This window comes from Fukomys damarensis, unplaced genomic scaffold (assembly GCF_012274545.1).
Source record: "Fukomys damarensis isolate Sample0158 unplaced genomic scaffold, DMR_v1.0_HiC HiC_scaffold_31, whole genome shotgun sequence".
NCBI lineage: Eukaryota > Metazoa > Chordata > Mammalia > Rodentia > Bathyergidae > Fukomys > Fukomys damarensis.
Genome location: NW_022900943.1, coordinates 2,999,728 through 3,008,347, shown reverse-complemented (window position 1 = coordinate 3,008,347; position 8,620 = coordinate 2,999,728). Strand labels below are relative to the sequence as shown.

The window sequence follows — 8,620 nt, the reverse complement described above, 5'->3', positions numbered from 1 at the left end:
CCCTTGACCAGTCTCGGTTGCCGGCTGCGGACGCAGTCTGCGGTCTCCGCATCCCGGGGCTCGCTGCCCTGCAGAGCCAGTTTGTTGGAAACTGAAAAATCGCCATGCATATTCGATGTTTTATTTTTACCCCTTAGATGTGCCCATTTTCCTCCATGAAGTGACGTTAAGAAGTTAATTCGGACTCTAATGCTTTAAACCTCAGTGGGCCTGGCTCCAAAGGGGAGAGTGAGGGAACACCTAGGACGTGACCTATTTCTTACGTAATGTGTGGGATTACCAGTTTTCACTCCTCTCCAACAGCTCGTGTTGATTTACCTTTAAGTATTACAAGTGCCTTTCACAGGCCCGCTTTCCGATGGGTGAGCTTTCTCCTGATTCTCGGGGGTCCGGTACCTCCCGGAGGCTGCGTTCGGAGGAGGCGAGCGTGGGTTTTCTAGGGCCTTGGTCAGGTCAGGGTGACGGATGCAGCCGAGGTTGTGCGTGTCGCGCGTGTCCGCGTGCCTGCCTGTGGTCGCACTCACCCCAGACGTGCCTTGTAAGAGTTAGTTATACCTATTAAGTGAGGAAATCAGAAAAGCTATTTTAGCAAAAGTGCCCCTTAGTGTGTTTTTGCTTTTCTAATTGGGGCTTTCTGTGCCCTTTCTGCTAGAAATGCTGTAAACGTAAGTGCACTGTTGATTCGCTCTTGATAACTTGACTCCTTCAAGTTCTTTCCATTTTACAAAACAAAGTGTGCGCTGCCGCAGGACTTCTCGGCAAGATTTCTCGGATGTCACTCACCTTTTTAAAGAAAAGTTCAGGTACCTTCTTTAGCCCAGGCCTCAGCCCTGAATTCAGCAACACCATACCCCACCCAGGCCACCAGGAGCCGTGGGTTTGGAATGGGCACGCTGAGATCCGAGGCCCCCTCTGCTGTCTCTGACCTTGAGCGAGCTACCCCGAATCGGTCCCTGCTGACATGAAGATCGTGCTCATTCTCCGAGGGTCGATGTGAGGACTTAAACAGTAGTGATTAACATTATGGTTAGTTTTATCAGTTGAGAATACTGCCCTGTACACCAAAAGCATCATAAGACGTGAGGAAACTATCAAAGCCCGACTTTTTATCTTTGTCAGTGTACCAAATAGTTATGGCTCCATTTCAGTTAATTCCTGTAATAAAGAATTTGAATTGCGGTACGGAGGAACTTCTCACAGTCTGCCGAAAGAGTGTCCCGCTACAGCAGTTCACCCTAAATGTCTGGAAGCTCACGGTCTCCCCCTGGAGCACCTGTGGTCATTGTGCAGGCCAGAGGCAACTTGTGTTAATCTCATGATGTCTCAGTGAACTTCATATTAACGTGTTTGTGCAAAGTTTTCTCTACTGACATTTTCTGGCAGCCTCCTTTTGGCGGCGCTGGGCCTGTGATAAGATTGCATTCTCACGTGGAATCCAGATGCTCCATCACAGCCATTTTCTTCTTTTTAGTTCGAAGGTGACACAGCACAGTTTTCATCCAGAATTTAGTGGAACACAGTCGTGGGAAACTTAGGGCGAAGGTTACCTTTTCTGTGCATGTGTACTTTGGAGGGTGTGTAAAGCCAGTGTTAATGTTTGCCTGCGGCAGAGATGTTAGGGAAATAGTCATATCTCACTTTTGCAGCAATTTTCCCCATACAGGTTCATGCACCTGATTTTATCTACAGATGAAACTTTAGACCTAGAATTATTATGGTATTTTTGAGAGGCCAGCATTTTTCCTTTCTACTGAATTGGGGTTTCTGTCCTTTTAGAGGTGCTATGTATAAATAAGAAGTACACCTTTAGTGTTCCAGTAATTTGGAGTTTTTTCCTAAGATGTGTCCTAACTGTTGTCTTAAATTAGAATTATTTCTACCTTGTTGCTGAAATTATTTTAGTATCATTGCCATTTCAAGATGAAAATGCAAGTAAAATTTAGTAGAGAAGAAAAATTCTTTCAGCATGCAAATATGTTAAAATAGAAGATCATGATAATTCAGTGTATTTAATTGCTTATAAAGACATAACTCTTAACTTATAATTGAAAGTTTGTTTTTCCTGTAAACTAAGGCAAAATGTGCAAGCATTACTCTAATTCTGGTGAATTTTGCTCATGTTGAGATTTCATTTTGTCAAGAGTAATCTCACATTTTTTCGCTTGCTTTAAACTTAGAGCAGCTTAGGTAAAAATAGCTGTTTCTAATTTATATATTTTTATATATATATATACATATATATATATATATATGTATATATGTATTTTTTTATGAAATCTGCCCTTTACAAAACCTTGACTTTGTCACACATCTGACTGATGTGGATGTCATTTTACCTCCTAACAACCTGTGACGCTGGTTGCACAGTGAGTGTACTTGGCCACTCCGTTAGCTTTGTTTCCAGAGCGTCTGTAGCAGAGTGCAGAAATGTGTGTCTCCCACTTCTTGAGCCAGAGAGGCTTGAAGTCGTAGACCAAGGTGTTAGCAGGGCCTGCCTCCTCTGAAAGCGCCGATAGTGTCTGCTCCATGCCTCATTTCTCACTCTGGAGCTTTACTGCCAGCCTCTGCCCTTTGTGGCGTTTGGACACATCGCTTCACTCCTGCCTCGGGATCCCATGGCAGTGTGCTTGTGTGTGGCCGTCCAGTTTCCCATGTTTGATAAGGACCCCAGTCATTTGAACCAGGGGCCGGACCTACTCTGGTGTGACCTCATTTTAACTTCAGGAATTATGTCTGCAGTGCCCTTATTTCCAAATAAAGTCTCAGACTGAGGTGCTGCAGTGTGGACACAGCATAGACATTTCGGGGGCACAGTTCAATCCTGACAGTCATTTTTAGCATAAAAGGATTCACCACAGTCTTCTGAAATACTGTATTTAAATCAACATTTAGAATGACAAGTTAGTCTGTAAATAATATAATAACTTTCTATTGTATTGAATGAAAGATAACTTTTTAAATGAATTTGGTAGAAATATTGCTATGGTCTAAATTGTCTCCACACCTGGTTTATACATGGAAACTTTATTGCGAAGGAGATATTAGGGTGAGGTGATTAAGTCCTGAGGACTCTGCCCTCAGGAAAGGCATTAGTGCTCTCACAAAGGTCTGAAGGGAGAAGCCTGGCTCCTTTCTGCCATGCGACGATCTCATAGCAAGACGCCTGCCACCTGTGAACAGAGCAAGCCTGCTCTCAACACAAAATCTATTGGTGCCTTGTTCTTGGGTCCTGAGGGTCCAGTCTGAAATAATGTCTTTTATTTGTAAATTATGCCGCCTAAAGCACTTTGTGATAGTAGCCGAAATTCAGACAGAAGTACGCTTAGGTTATCTTGACCATTTTCTATTTCTGTAACCAAGTACCTGAGCAGTTTATAGAGAGGTTGAATTTGGCTTGTAATTCTGCAGTCTGGGAAGTCATTCGGGTAGACTGCGTACTCTGGTATGGTCTTGTATGTGCTTACTATCACACTTAAGTATTCTAATTAAATTTGTTTTAACTAATTTCTTCATGCTTTCATGACATGTAAAATCCTGTATTTCTCATAGATCCTTTGCTCAGGAGGATGTTATATGAATCTGTTCATGTGTTGATTTGGTGAAACATTATATTTATGGAGATATTTAATTAGACATATCATTAGTTATGGCTTTACCTGCATCAAATTATCAGTGCCTTAATTGCTTGATTTGTGTAGTAAGGTCTCTGCTGCTTTAAAATCCTCAACAGAGCTCCTTGCTCGACACAGGCTTCCTACGGCCGGACCGTTTGTCAGTAGACTACGGGGGACCTGTAATTTTCTAAACTACATGCTATATTTTACATTTACTTTTTTTCTGATGCAGTGGGTCTGTACTCTCTCACCAGCTTGTTGGAGGAATTCCTAATACTTGGCCTCGCACCACGAAGCAGATGCAGTACAAGGCATTGACTGTACTGTCAGAGAGAAGTGTGTGTGTGTGTGTGTGTGTGTGCGTGCGTGTGCACGCGTGCTCATGTGTGTGCTACTAGGAATTGAACCCAGAGCCTTCAGGTTGAGCTACATCCCAGTCACCTTTACATTTTTAAAAATTTGTGAGACTGAGTCTCGCTAAGTTGGTGAATTGTTCAGACTTTTGATACTGCCTTGGCCTCTGGCGGGCTAGGCCCACAGGCACACACCACCAAGGCCACAGCCAGCCAGGATGGTTCCCGTAGCAACACAGCAGGCGTTCTGCGGCTGGGCTGGAGGCTGTCGGAGCAAAATGCAGCCTTCTCTGAACTAATTTTAGGGGTGAATATGAGAAACCTCTTCAGTGTTGTCAGAGTTAAATAATCCGCACCAGCACCCCTGCCGGTGTGGTAAGGACCACTCAAATCACGTGGAAAAGTCGTTAATGAGCTCTGCCTCACCAGTGCACTGGACAGCAGCCCTGTGTGTGAAAGGAAACCAGCCACAGAAAATAATTTCCCTGGAGACTGAGGTTCTTCTGGAAGTTTTTTCTGTTGATGGTTAAATTTTTTGTAAACTATTTCCCCACAGTTATTCCTTAAAGTTTAGACTGAGTTTCTTGAATTTTGGTTTCAACATAGTTGGAGAAATTTAAGGATCTTCCAAGTTACTTAGAGGTATCATTGGAAATGGCAGGGCTTGGTGAGGAAATGGTGAATGTTTCCAGGACAGGTGTCGTTTGGAGGCAAGGAAGGACTTCACACTCAGTGGTGCGCCTGAGTCTCACGGAACACATCCCATTCTGTTGACCACATGGGCTGCCTGCAGATCCGAGGTCGTCAGGCAGCCCTAGAGCTTTCTTCCCAGTGGTTGCTTGAGGAAGTAGAAATAGACAAATGAATGTCAAGGGTGGGGTGTCTTAGTTACTTTCCAGCCACTGGCACAAACACCTCAATTTAAAGGAGGAGAGCATTGTTTTTGACTTCTGGTTTTTGCCATGGTTGACTGGCTCGAAGGCAGGGAAACAGCATAGTGGGAGGTCTTGGGTGGAGAGCAGCTGCTCCTCCTGTAGCAGCCAGGAAGCAGAGAGGGTGGGAGGAGCCAGGGACAGGAAGACAGTGTACCTTTCCAGGTCATGCCCCAGGGACACCCTCCAGCTGGGCCCCCTGAAACAGCATCTTCAGCTGCTGAGCTCATCAGGGATGAATCTGTTGGTGAGAATGGGACCCCATGACCCTCCATAGACATGAGCGTTGGGGGACATCTTAGATCTGACTACAACACTGGGCAAAGAGGCGATGTCTGAGGGCTTCTCTGAGCTGAAAGTGAATTCCTGGTGGGACTTCTCAGGGGGGAGAATCTAAGGCCAAACAGACATGACATTGGGTGAGTAAGAAGTCAGTGGCTTTCCTCGATCTACTGTTTATTGCTTAATTTTTTTCCTTTTTCTTTGAATACTTTGTGCCCTTATTCTGTGCTATTTTATGAGATGGGCAATCAGGTGTTGCCATAAGAGGGGATGCAAGATAAGCTCAGGAGAACTCTCCGGGAGACAGGATCACTGTGTACTGGAGAGCATCAGGAGTGGGCTCAGCTGAGCATGTGGGTGGCTGACAGCGTGAAGGAAGACTGGTACTGAAGTGCCTTTACTGGGGCCATGGGGGTGCACAAGAAAAGAGGCGGTGATTTCATCAGCAGGGTTGTTACTAGATCAGGGGAGGCAGAGAGGGTGGCATGGGCGGAAGGGCCACCTTTACCACACTGTGCTCACACTCACTGTGGTGGGCACTCACACATACACGGGTGGGGATGTTGAGGCCGGGAGAGACAGAATAGGAAGTTTGAAAATTTTGTAATACATTTTGAATTTTTTTTTTTTTTTGGTTTAGATTTTCTTTGTTTCCCTAATCATTTTGGGAGCTCCATTGCTTAAAGGGATTGAAATGGTCTCTTGTGTGATAAAGCCTAAGGAAGGGTGGTTGCTGTTTAAAATTTCGTGGTGGTGAAACCTAGCCACTGTCTTCTCCCAGACCATCAGCACAGCATTTTCACAGGATACTAAATCATCGGCTGATGTCTGGTGCTTCGGGAAATAACATCTTACATGTTGTACAGCTTCCAGATTCCACATGCGAAGTGAAGTCCCTCTGCTCCTCTCCCTTCTCCCTGGCCAAGATGCGTACGGTGTGCTTCAGCATAGAGGAGCTGCCTTCACGCTTCTAAAAATTCTCTTTGGACCTCATTTCTGACTAGTAGACTTTGCTGTTATTCTACACGTTGCACAACTTCGTTACAGTCTGCGTTTCTGTTACAGGAAGGTCCTCCCGGCAAGGTCCTCTTGTTGCTCGAGGCCCTCTTTATTCTTGTCTCCTATGACTTGTTTCAGGGACCCAGGAGGTCACTGGATGGGTCCTTCAGTCTTGTAACTCACGGTTTTCGAGGTTGCCAAAGTGGAAGCATGTGTTGGGAAGGCGGTGAGGACTGCATAGGCGGGAGGACACATGACCCACAGTGACTCACTCTTTTACAGTCCCTGACTTCTGAGTGGGTGTGACCTTTGACAGGGAAAGATGTCACTGCTGATGTTACTCGTTTCTGTGGCAGAAGGGAGATCGCGTGATTGTGTGCACCGTCTGAAGGCAGGGAGTTTTCCTGGCTGATAGCAGAAGGGGAAGCGAGGGAGATTGGAGGCACAGTACGAGCGTGCCTGGCCACACCGCTGCTGCCTGGAAGGTGGACGGGGCCTGGTGAGAAGGAAAGCAGCCGCTTGGAGGTGCAGAGAGAAGCCGGCAAGGGAAGTGGGGACCTAGACCCACAGGCGTAAAACGCTGGATTCTGCCCAGGGCCTGAGTGAAAGGGTGCTTCTCCGGAGCCTCAGCGGGTGCCCGCGCGGCTAACCTTCTTTGGGCCCTGTGAGACTCAGAATGTGGGGCTCAGCTGAGCTGGCACAGGTTTCTGATTTGTAGAGCTGTGAGCTAATAAATGGGTATTGTTTTAAGCTGATGAATTTGTGGTAATTTGTTATGCGACAGCAGAAAAAAATCACTTTTCTTTATGTCTCTTTGGTTGGAATTTGTAGCATTGCCACAGTATGGTCTCCAAGTGTGAAGCCAGTTTGCTCAGAATGTCGAGGTGGGCTTTGGTTATGATGCTGGACGTACTTCAGTAGATTTTGGTGTAGCACATTAGTTTATGTATGTGCTTAGAAGTGTGTATGTGTGTTTATATACATGTCTAAGCAAATATGACATGAACATATACAGGTATAAAGTTTGGGTTCCTGAATCAATCATCATTATTAAATAAGGTTTGATATTCTGTACGACTTCTTAAATACATTTTCTTTCCTCATTTTTATCTTCTTTTTTCAATTCTTTTATTCATTCATGTTTGCAGCGTGTAATGATTACATTCCTGGTGGTGAGTTGGTACATAATACATAATACATCTTAATTCTTTTTTTTTAATCGCCTTCCCCTCTTAGATATATTTTATATTTTATAGTTTTTCTTACAGTGCTTAGGTTTTTCCATTTAGATGTTTTCCCTTGATAAGTCACAAGTTTATTTTGTGCGTCCTGATCAGTTTTAAACAGTGGCACTGCTAAGTATTTTCTGAGTAGCCTGTTAGCTTGTTGGAATGGAGATACTGTGAAGAAAACTTTTGAGTTACTGCTGCAGTTCTCCAGAAACCTTTACCAGAGGGCAGAGTGGTTGGCTTTTCACTGTGCGGCTACTTTTGTCCTTGCAGAAGGGGGTGTCAACACAGACATGCTGAACCCTGGAATGTCACCAGGACAGGTGTCAACCCAGAGCTGCCCATCAATTGGTGAGGATCACAGACTGTTGTGGCATGCTCAAACTCAAAGCAGCAGGGGTGACTACAGCTCTGTGGCAGGATGCCCTTGTGACATGTGCCCCTGTGCTCTGTGACACGACTTATTGTGGTGTGACCCTTGTGCTTTCTGTGTCTTCAGATTTGAGTAATTTTGATCTTTTCCTTACCATGAACTACCCCAGAGCCCCAGCCTTACCCCAGGGAAAACAGTGTGGTGCCATGGACTGTGTGCTTTGCCCAGAGGGAGTGAGGGAGGCCACGATGTACAAGGTATAGAGGAGCGCGTCTGTCACCTGTCCAGGTGAGGCGGTGTGCGCTGCCCTGCCTTGTTCTCTCACCCTTGGACCGGCAGCCTCCTGGGCATCTGCAACTTCTGGCTTCTCCACTGAGAAGCCTGCTCGGAAGATCTGCGTGTTCTCTGTGGTCTCCTTTGAACTTGAATGTAGATTATTTGTAGCCCTTACTGGGCTCTCTTTGAGGACAGAAAATACAATGTGTAGGAAGCTGGGAATGGAAAAACAGTACTGTTTTCTCTGTGCCTCAAACAAAACTCTGTAGAACAGATAGAAAAAACCACTGCCACAACCTTGGGGGTGAGATGGGCCTCATTTCAGTGACTTCAGCCTCACATGGGACACCGGGAGTGCCTGTTTCTGGGCACCGTGTGCCTTTGCGGACGGTTTGCCTACATCCCTCGCTGGCATTTACCATAGCTGCAGTGGGAGGTGCTCCGAGCCACGAGACAGTCTGTGAAGTGATTTCTGGCATGAATCTTACTTTGCCAACTTCTCTGGAATCATTTAAGATTTCCGGAGCCAGGTTTACCATGTAGGTTGAGAAACAGAATTGGG

The 8,620-nt window shown here is 45.6% G+C and overlaps 1 protein-coding gene across 2 annotated transcripts in view; it reads left to right on the top strand.

Moving 5' to 3' along the window:
* The window catches only part of Sh3gl2 (SH3 domain containing GRB2 like 2, endophilin A1), a 156,682-nt gene that overhangs the window by 27,185 nt on the left and 120,877 nt on the right, over window positions 1-8,620 (top strand). The gene's annotated exons all lie outside the window — the stretch shown is intronic.